General features: G+C 44.2%; 1 protein-coding gene across 12 annotated transcripts in view; it reads left to right on the top strand.

Moving 5' to 3' along the window:
* DLGAP1 (DLG associated protein 1) overlaps positions 1–11,171 on the top strand; it is an 898,848-nt gene that overhangs the window by 869,962 nt on the left and 17,715 nt on the right. The gene's annotated exons all lie outside the window — the stretch shown is intronic.

Below are 11,171 nucleotides of genomic sequence, written 5' to 3'. Positions count from 1 at the left end.
CCCCCCCCCCCCCCCCCCAGCTCGAGTTCCTACAACCGCTCCTCTTTCCCAAGAGGATCCTGAAATGGGTGCTGATTCTTAAGGGGTTGACAGTAATTCTGACGAGTGTCCAGGGTCACCGGTGCAGGTGCACTGGGCATTTATAATCTCACAGTTTTATTACTTTCCGTAACGTACGATATGAAAACAAGGCCGATAATGCATAGGCCAGAAGGGACCAGGCTTATTCAGATTCATAAGCCCGTTTAGCATGCACTTTCATTGGTTTTAGGAAGGCAAACCCTCAGCCACTAAGTTAACACAAATTTCAACCTAACGGGTTAAAGTAAATGATGAATAAATAAATGATGGGGGCCGTGCACACTGTTATTCTCAAACTTGGCTTTTTAACACAATAATTCCTATTAACAAATGACAAGGGGCGCCTGACTGGCTGAGTCCATAGAGCATGGGACTGTTGATCTCAGTGTCTTGAGTCCAAGCCCCTCATTGGGCATGGAGCTTACGTTAAACACACACACACACACACACACACACAATTGACAACAAAATGACCAGGTTACCTCAATTCTAAGGCATGTTTTCCACATTTTTAACAACTCTGAAATTGGGATATAGTTTATAATCAGCGTGTATTTCAGTGTTGTGTGTTTATTTTCCTCTGAAAAACAATTATCAAATGAATGGTGGATCCTCCAACTGATGATATTTTTGAATCAAAGAAATTTAGGCATTTAGGGGTAAGCATTTAAGCCTATCTTCATTTTTGCGTGGTAAATACCTAGAAGAGTATTGTTATGATGTGACTTTTTAGACCTATTTTTTAAATCATTTAACTTTTTCTCACAAAAAATATAAAACATGCACAAAAGTAGAGAGTTTAGTACAATGTACCTATCACCCAACACCACTGGCCAGCCTCATTTTCTTATCTTCCCCCATTAGTCATTTTTGCTGGATTATCTTTTTTTTTTTTTTTTAATTTTTTTTTTCTACGTTTTTATTTATTTTTGGGACAGAGAGAGACAGAGCATGAACGGGGGAGGGGCAGAGAGAGAGGGAGACACAGAATCGGAAACAGGCTCCAGGCTCTGAGCCATCAGCCCAGAGCCCGACGCGGGGCTCGAACTCAGGGACCGCGAGATCGTGACCTGGCTGAAGTCGGACGCTCAACCGACTGCGCCACCCAGGCGCCCCTGGATTATCTTAAAGAAAGTCCAAAGCATTGTGGCACATTACTATGTACCCACTGATAAGGATTTTTTTTTTTACATAATCATCATACATTATCATCCCTAATAAAAATATCAATAATTTCTTTATAATTAGACCTTGAGCCTATGTCTAATTGTGGTAAATAGACTTACTAAATGAACCAAACTAATTGTGTCACGAGGCAGTGAGTTTTCCATCAAGGAAGTATTTTTTATGAAAACTGAGTCTGGAAAAGAATAATTAGCAGACTGTGGGATTTCCTCCCTGTGTCTTGCTCTCAGCTCTTCTCTGCACTCATTCCTCTTGCCTGAACCCTATCAACTGGCTGACTAGCTTATTTGTTGCCTTGATGAGCAGGTTAGAAAACCCGTAAGTTGGGGCGCCTGGGTGGCGCAGTCGGTTAAGCGTCCGACTTCAGCCAGGTCACGATCTCGCGGTCCCTGAGTTCGAGCCCCGCGTCAGGCTCTGGGCTGATGGCTCAGAGCCTGGAGCCTGTTTCCGATTCTGTGTCTCCCTCTCTCTCTGCCCCTCCCCCGTTCATGCTCTGTCTCTCTCTGTCCCAAAAGAAATAAACGTTGAAAAAAAAAATTAAAAAAAAAAAAAAGAAAACCCGTAAGTAGGTTTCTGAAATGTTCCTCATGTTGTAAGTGCAAACAACTTAGCAGTGGAAGAGTAATCTCCTTGACAGTTGCCCCTAACCATTGATGTCACTCCAGGCTCACCTGAATATTGATCCACAAGCAGAATTAGCTTTTTGCCCTGGTGACAGGAGAAGGAGGCACCACCCAGCAGCAATGGATGGGGTGGGTTTCAGTAAGGAAGTCTTAGCAGTAACATCTTCCTCCCTTCTTTTCCCTTGGTGGCTATACCCAGAGTTGATTAGATTTTCCTAGGAAAAATGCTGGTGTCTAAGGAGCAACAGCCTCTGATGTATTTATTGCTCAACAGAACAAGCTAATTTTCAGATTTCGGTGCATTCACCTCATTAGTTCAGGACTCATTCTAGCTTCCTGGTTGACTTCCTATAGGACCCAGGAAAGTCACTCATGTGTTTTCTTCCCATCTAAGACTGGATCTACTTCTCTCAATCCAGCTTTATAGTGATGCACAAGGACAGTCATGGTATAACGATTTAGGAAAATCTTCTTCAACACTAAAGGAGCCCTGACAACAAGTTACCACGTTTTGATACAAACACATGTATTTGAAAGGTGACAATCTTGTCAGAAAACCAGGCTCTCATTGTGTGTTCAGGATCAAAGAGAAGCATTTTGTATTTTGAAATGTGCACTCTTGGAAAAGTCCCAAAGTAATGAACATGAAGGAGCAACCCATTTATTCACTGTTACAGAATTTTACTTCACATGTTACTTAAAGCACTGATTTATAAATAGAATTTAGCAAATCCATTCCATAGGAAGGTATTTTGCTATAATGAGATTTCTTCTAAAGAATAAAAACTGGTGTCTTTGTCCCTGAAGATCCCACCATTAATAAGCTATACTCCTTACGGACATTTTCTTCGCAGTAGAGATACATTTTATCAAATCTCCACTTTATTTTGCAAGGTTGCTGCCTGGGGGGAGGTGTGAGGGTCATGGTTGCAGAACAGACAAAGATAACTAGGGGTGGGAGTATTTCTTGGTACTTTGTTTTAAAAGTACTCAGCTGGATAAATTAGTCTTAGATGGCAAGTATGCGGTGAAACCTGCTTCACTGGGGAGTTGGTCTTCCTTTCTCGTTTGAAACATATGTTAATATCAGAAACCCCTTCTCTAATTAAAAATAGTTACACTCAGCAGCAATAAATATAACGGAACAGTGGAAGTAATGGTCTGAGTTCTGTCTGCTCAGCATCCACTGTCCCTTGGACCAAGGTCCCTGACAACCCCCGATCTCAAAAAAATCCTAGGATTTCTAGAATACAGTTTGAAAGCCAATGGTCTGTAGTGAAGAGTCCAAATTATTAGTTTTTTTAATATAACTTTATAACTTTAGATCAAACAACTAACACAAAGTTTAGATGAAAATGCCTTTATGCATGCTTTTGTAAATGTACAAAACTGATTCAAATCCATAACATCTATTCATATAAGCCCATCTCGCCTACAAAATATGGCTCTCCCTTCAAGTCTCAGCTTGGGCCTCACCTTCTGGAAGTCTTTGCGGAATGCCTCCCCTCAGGCTGAGTTGGGTGTGTCTCCCTCATGATTCCATAATAGCCTGTACATCTGTCTATCAGCTCTTTCCAACATTATTTTACAGCAGTCTATGTGTCTCTCTCCTCCACTGAAAAATGAGCTGAGGACAGAAATTATTCTTATCTCATTCATCTTTATAGACCCTGCCCTTCTGATGGTTCCTGGTACATAGGAGGGGATCAGTGAATATGTATTTGAGTCTGGGAAATATTTTGGAAATTCTGTGTTACAAAAGTATTTTACCTTGCAAAATGTTTGTTCTTCAGTAGTCACAGAATTTTCAATGAGTAATTAGAAGTCATTGTTGCCAAAAGTAGGAAGGGGGCGGGGGGATCCTTGGTGAGATAAAGAGCCCTGCCGATCAGAACAAGGGTTTGGCAGAGGGAGAGGAACACCTGGCATAGAAATGGTAGAACCCGGGGTGCCTGGGTGGCTCAGTCAGTTGAGCGTCCGACTTTAACTCAGGTCACGATCTCACGGTCCGTGAGTTCGAGCCCCGCGTCGAGCTCTGGGCTGATGGCTCGGAGCCTGGAGCCTGCTTCCGATTCTGTGTCTCTCTCTCTCTCTCTCTCCGCCCCTCCCCCGTTTATGCTTGATCTCTCTCTGTCTCAAAAATAAATAAACGTTAAAAAAATTAAAAAAAAAAAAAAAGAAATGGTAGAACCCTTCTGTGTCGGTCAGCAGGATGATCCAGAGGAATCCTGTATGTCCTGTCCAGTTCTTGGGATGTGATTCCATTCGACAAGCACTTGCAAGCTTTATCTTTCAGGCCCAGGAGCTTCAATTCACCAGCATTCCAGAATTCTGAATAGTGCAGAGGTAACTCCCCATGCCCAGGTCAAAGAGTCGCCAATTCCAAAGGAGGCAAATCCAAATCAGTGAGGGTCTGACCAGACAGCCATAGCCAACCTCCATGGGAAGAAGGGAGAACAGAAGCACATGAAAGAATATTCATCTTGTCCTTACAATACCCCGGGCAATGGGCTGGACACTGACAGGTGTTTTATTCGCCCTCAAAACAGCTCTCTGGCAGTATCTTGTCCAAGGTCACAGAACACAGAAGTGTCTGATGGAACAGATACAACATGAATAACATTTGACAAGATAATGATACTCTTGTGTGTCACTCAGTGCTGTCCTCTAAAGCTCTCCATACATATCTGTCCCTCGCTCCTTGGCAACCACAATTCTGTTCTGATAACTGGGACCGGAGCTGCGGAGAGCCTTTGTTTTATGCATTCTCTAATTTAACCTTTTCTTTTTTTATAAGAGGCTCGGTGAGGAAGAGAGGCCAAGCCTGTCTGGTAGGCACAGCCAATTTCTGAGTAACCAGCTTTAAAAAAAAAATCTGTGTACACCCAGAAAAATAGCTTTGACAAATGAGTCAAGCCCAGATATATCTGTCTCTTGGCCAAGCCACCTTATGTGTTCTTTGGGTCCCATACAAGGCGGTACATTCAGGGTACATGACGAAGGTGGCTCTCTGACAAATCCCTTCCAGGATACGTAGTCTTCAAAATCATCATGGAAGTGTAAGTAGAATAGAGTGAGAGAAAGGAAGACTCGGACCATACTTGCTTAATTTATTTTCTGAGGCACTGGAATGATCCCAATTCTTTTTTTTTAATTTTTTTTTTCAACGTTTATTTATTTTTGGGACAGAGAGAGACAGAGCATGAACGGGGGAGGGGCAGAGAGAGAGGGAGACACAGAATCAGAAACAGGCTCCAGGCTCTGAGCCATCAGCCCAGAGCCTGACGCGGGGCTCGAACTCACAGACCGCGAGATCGTGACCTGGCTGAAGTCGGACGCTTAACCGACTGCGCACCCAGGCGCCCCCCAATTCTTAAATACTCAAAAATGTTTGGTGAATATACTTAATGCCTCTGAACTGTACACTTAAAAATGGTTCAGGGGCGCCTGGGTGGCTCAGTCAGTTGAGCATCTGACTCTCGATTTAGGTCATGATCTCATGGTCATGGCTCCAGGCCCTGCATGGGGCTTGGCGCTGGGCGTGGAGCCTGCTTGGGATTCTCTTTCTCCCTCTCTCTCTCTACTCCTCCCTTGCTTGTGTATGGAAGGAAGGAAGGAAGGAAGGAAGGAAGGAAGGAAGGAAGGAAGGAAGGAAGAAAGTGGGAGGGAGAGAATGGTTGAAATGGTAGGTCTGATGTATATTTTATCACACACAAAAAATCCCACCCTCCCTTCCAAAAAAAGCCTACAGCAGCTGAAGGTACTAGAATAAGCTACCTATCATCACATTCACAGTCATCAGGCTCATAAGAATATAAGGTATTTTTGTTACATTTTGTTTAAATGTAAAATACATGGCGTTCCTGGGGGATAAAAAAGAAGTTGGAAACAGAACCTTCTCACTCAATGGGAACGTGAGGTATAGATGCAGGGTGGCGTAGTTGCAGTAATGTTTCTTGATTAGAGAGTTAAAAAAAGAAAGGAACCATCCGATTTTAAATACTTTTTCAGTTCTCAATTATTTTATGATGCCATTATCCTGAGTCTGACAGCTGCTTCCTAGGGACGTTGTTTTTGGCATTCCAGGACTGGAAAGCACTTTCCTGGTTTACCTGAAGCGGTTAAACGTGCACGACCAAGGGCGGCATGAGAAAAGGCATTTGTGGTTGCCTGGTAGTGTCGTGTTATCTTTGAAAAGCATAACTATAAATTCTCTGGGTGTGTGGAGCTATTATGTTCCCTGATAAAATGAAAGCAGAGCGAGGACTTTCGTTCCTGTTTCCAATGTTCATCCCTAACAGCCGATTGTCGGGTTTGGGGCTTGGTAACAAAGTAATGAAAATCTGCAGTGAGTGAGGTTTCCTCCAAGCCCTGGCAGCTGACAGAATGCTTGTTCCCCCAGCTCTTGAAGTAAAATGATACAAGCTTTTCTCAGACAATGAAGCCCTTGTGTGGAACAGCTGTCTCGGGGAGATGGCTCAGTGCTATTTGACAGTGGCTTGTATGTTACATAGATACGTCTGGTATTATCTGACCGGGAATGAAATGGCCAGATGGAACCAAACGCTCCCGACTAGGAATGCAGTCTAGAAATGTGGGTTAAAAACAGAGGCTCGGGTTTCAGCGGCCCTACGATGAAATACTGGTTGATTGTACTTGGAAATCTATCTTTGCCTCCTGAATTGTGGACGACTTATATGTGGAATTTTCAGGCTTTATCTGAAATAAACTGATAAACCTAGAGTGTGTGCAGGAGGCAGATTAATTCCACTTTAATTTTGCCTGGTAACAGCATCCAAGTTAGTGAAACTTGGCCTTGGGTCCCCCAGAAGGCTTGTGAGCCTTGGCAGCAAATGCGGGGCTGGAAATGAAACCTGAAAAGGGGTTTGCCTGGTTTCAGGTTGAGTTACGGAAGCTGTGCACAGTCATCGCTGTGACCGTCTATCAGTGCCATCACCAGGGTTACTCTGCCCAGGTGCCTGTGTTGTGTCCCGGCAGCCTGTGGGTGGCAAACAGAGAAGCTCTCTCTCTGATTTCTGCAACTCATCTGCCTCAAGCCTTATGTATTTCTAAGCAGGACGAGGTGGGTGTATTCTAGCTCCTTTCTATTTTATTCTCATCTTACTTTTGAAGTGACCTTCAAAAATTCCCCCCCCCCCCCGCCCCAGGATCCCCCCACACACACCCATACACATATATGCATGTGCGAGCACATATGTGCGCACACACACACACACACACACACACACCCTGCATAGCCTCTTTTTTAAGGTCTGGCCACCCTGAAATTAGTGACCGCAGAGGAAGTGGCAGTAATGAAAAGGAAATCGTGTATAATGTGCCTTATGTTTAACCTTCTGGAATGCTCAGTTCAGTTTGGTCTGCACAGCACTGGGCACAAAGAAGAAGGTTTGGGTGCCAGAAGGACATTACAGAGCGTCCTTTCGTGGGTGTGTTGCACTGGGAGTGGTCTCAGGGCTGAGGAGGGTGCTGAGGCATGGAGAGGTGGAGTGTGTGACCTGCAATGATCTTCTGTTCTCTAGGCCAGTGGGATTCCATCATTCCAGACTGCCTCTGTGCTGCAGAGAAGCAGGGGTTCCAGAGAGGGACTGAGGCAAGATCTCTGATGGTTTTCTCGAACAACAACTATTCATGTGGGATATAATTGCAATGGACCTCAAACACAGCATTCAGTTATTTTCTTCTGTGTTACCAAGAGAAACGTTTTATAATTTCATTCTATTCCGTTTTCAAAGGCTCAAGAACTATATTTTTCTATGGGATGTGTATACTGCTATTATTTCATGGCTGTTGTAAATCGAGATATGGGTTGAAGTATAACCATCGTTTACGAGTAAGACTCTTGGATTATGAACTGGGAGAAAAAAAATAAAGTGAGCTGAGCTTTTGAAAACTTGCTCTTTACAAACAAAGCAATATTTTCTTCCATGTTTTAACCCTTTGGAAGCTTTTAGCTTATGAGACTATTTCTACTTGAGAATTCTCTATTCATTATTCCCTGAGTTTTGGCTCCTTTAAAAAAAAAAAAAAGAAGCATTCTTGTAAAATGCCTAGCAAGCACTGTCAGCCAGGAATGAAACAGATCCATGTTTTCTATGGAGACCTTTTGTTGACAGCAGGTCTGGATCACAAATGTGTTTGAGAAGCAGCTGGGCAATTGGTTGGAGAAATTCTTTTCAGGGAGGACACATTTGTAAATAAGAATGTCTCTACATGAATAATCCCAACTTGAAATCACACAGATTTGGTGTGACAAAGCCACATAAATTTCAAGTAAGTGGGTGGATCCACTTTTTACAAATTCCTTTTCCCTCTTCATCCCTAAAATCTACAACATTGGGGGTGGGGGAGAAGCCAGGTGAGTGAAAAGAAGTCAGAAGTTGAGGATAAGGAGGTTTAATGCATCCACGGACACATTCATCTTATTCCAGATGGCTTGGCTCTTCCAGCCTAAATCGGCCCAAATAGTGTTGTAAACAGAAACCCAAAAGGAATAATAGCCCAGCTAAGACTATATTAGCTAATTAATTAGCCAGGACTGTAACTTAAAAAGTGATGCCAGACATGGTCAAAACCTTAAAGAATCAGCATGTGTAAGGTCTGGAATGCTGCAGCTAATTTGTTTTTCTAGTTAACAAAGACTTTGTAGATGAGTCTATTAGTTTCAAAACTTATTCCTTGAACAGGACACCAAGAATTACATGGGCACAGTCCGTGCCATTTGAAGGGCTTGAGGTCTGGGGCGCCTGGGTGGCTCAGTCAGTTGAACATGCTGCTGTCAGATCCTCTGTCCCCCTCTCTCTCTGCCCCTCCCCCACTTGTGCTCTCTCAAAAATAAATAAAACATTTAAAGAAAAAAAGAAAGGCTTGAGGTCTGGTTAGAGAGTCAGACATATAAATAGATCATGCTGGAAAGAATGTGGGAAGGGCAGAGACAGCTCTCTGCATGGGAATCTGAGCAGCAGTGGGGAACGAGAGGGGAAAGGAGATAGGACTTTCTGGAGGAGGTACACCTGAGCAGGGTGGGGGCTGGGGGGGAAGGGCTAGCGTAGGAGGCATCCTCAGCTTGGTGTTTAGCTTGAGCAAGGGCTTCGAGAAGAGAGACAGCTTTTGAATTTGGGCAACTGGTGACCCAGAGCACTGAAAGGGTGGGCAGAGGTAAGGCTGAACAGGTGGGCCATGCCTGCAAGCCCACTGAAGAAAGTTACCTGCTTACCCCATGGATGATAGGGAGCCATGGAAAAGCCCCTCTAGTTCCCCTAATGAAACCAGACCTCCAAGACTGGCATCCACACTGTGGATGGCCTTGTAGCCCTAATGATAATCAACTTGGGAATCCTGCGGGAAACATGGATTTGGGGAGACAAGAGGCATTGAGGGGATACTTAGATATGGGGGGGCTGATATACACTGGAGTTATAAATTTGGGACACATAAACAAATTTCCAAAATAGCTGAAACCATGAGAATGATGAGCCCATTCAAGGGGGATCAGGGAAGTGGGCTCAGGACTGAATTTTGTGTTCAGCATCTACAAGGTAAAGAGGGAGAGCCCTAAGGAACAAGGAATACAGCGTCAGAGCCAAAGACTGCATGTGGGAGCCTTTGGGCCAAATGAAGAGATACCCAGAAGAATAAGGAGTTAGAACTTCAACATTTGAATGTTGGGAGCACACAGTGCAGTCCAGGACAAGGAAGAAGAGGAATTTTACATTGGCTGGAGGGGATCGTGAGATTGGGGGTGGGAGAGACTGGAGGACACTCACAGGCATCCCTGGTTGTGCTATAGCACAGAGAGGCATAGGTCACAGAGACAGGGACAGACTTATGGAGCACGTTCTCAGAGCAGCCAGAAGGAAATCAGGCAAATCAGATGGGAGGAGTGAATGTAGGAAAGTCTTTTTGGTGGGAGCGGCTAACGGTCATGGAGAGGGGACGTTAGGAATGAATGTAAGTAATTTTCTCCTGGCACCTGGCATCTCTTTTGTTATCCAGCTAACCAGAAAGGTCTGCTGCTTGCCCATCATGTAGAACCCTCACACTCTTTAGAGGTTTAGGGGACTAGACCAATATTAGGAGAGGCAGAACGTGGAGAATATTCCTGCGTGATTCAGCTTTCCTCATCTCATAGGAGACACAGTTATCGCTGAAGACGAGGAGGCAGGGTTGAGTTGCAAGTGAGCAAGAGTCAGAAAGGGAGAGTCGGAGAGGGAGGGAGCAGAGATCATCTCAGAGGACTAAGGAACAGCATTGAAATCAGCTGAGTTTGCAAATTGTGGGTTCATGGTGGCACCGAGCCACAGGACTAAACACTGGAACACAAGATGGGAATATAGCTCTCCAGGCTAGCAGGACTTACCTGGCCTGCTCTGCACCTGAAAATGGACCTTGTTTTGCAAGAGAAGCTGCTTCTCATGAGGAGGGCTCTGACCCTTCATTTTGCCATGAGTTTGCTTCCTGCACAAGGCTCCAGCTGGGTGGTGTGGGTGTCCAGCACTGGCTAGGGTTCTGTCTCCTCTCTGTATCTCTGTCTCCCAGCAACCAGTTGGCCACTGTTCCAGCTCTTAGAGGTGGGAGAACTCTGCCAGACTCTGCCAGAAAATCTGGGCCCCTGAATAATTGTTATGACTTCCTTATACACAGAGACCAAAGAAATTATTGACCCCTGCCTAAATCTGCCTGAATGAAATCCACCAAATAAACAAATAAATAAATAAACAAATAAATAAATAAAGACATTCAAGAAAGGTTGGAGTATGAAGATTAGCAGGAGAAGTAATTCCCTGTTTTGGCTCATGCCACCTTTTAGTTTCCCAGGTAAATGCCCAGGAACTAAAGAATGTCTACTACCTTCTAACCATTTTTGTCTGTTATTTCATTAAATAATCAGCAATCCCGTGAAGACAGCATAGTGATTATTTGGCAGATAAAGAAAACAGAGTCTGAGAGTACAATAAAGTCTCCCAACATCAACCACTGGCAAGTGGCATTCCTGACTTCCACACCTATGCTCTTTCCAGTATCTTATGCAGAGAGAAAAGTTAGACTGGAAAAGGAGTATATTAGGTGAATTACGGTGTAGGTGGCAGGGCTGGGGGAGCGTTTGACCCAGCATGTCCACTGGATGGGAGTAGCAAGCTTCACCATCCATTGAGGGTACAGAAATATGTCTATCCCTCTCTGTTTCTGATACCTGATGTGGGCACCTGACGATTGTGGAGTTGGGCGTAGTAGGTAAGAATCAGAAACAGTCAGGGAAAC

This window comes from Herpailurus yagouaroundi, unplaced genomic scaffold (genome assembly GCF_014898765.1).
Source record: "Herpailurus yagouaroundi ecotype Mexico unplaced genomic scaffold, PumYag 142, whole genome shotgun sequence".
In the NCBI taxonomy this organism is placed as follows: domain Eukaryota; kingdom Metazoa; phylum Chordata; class Mammalia; order Carnivora; family Felidae; genus Herpailurus; species Herpailurus yagouaroundi.
Note: the sequence above shows the minus strand (reverse complement) of the source record. Positions and strands in the feature narration are given on the sequence as shown.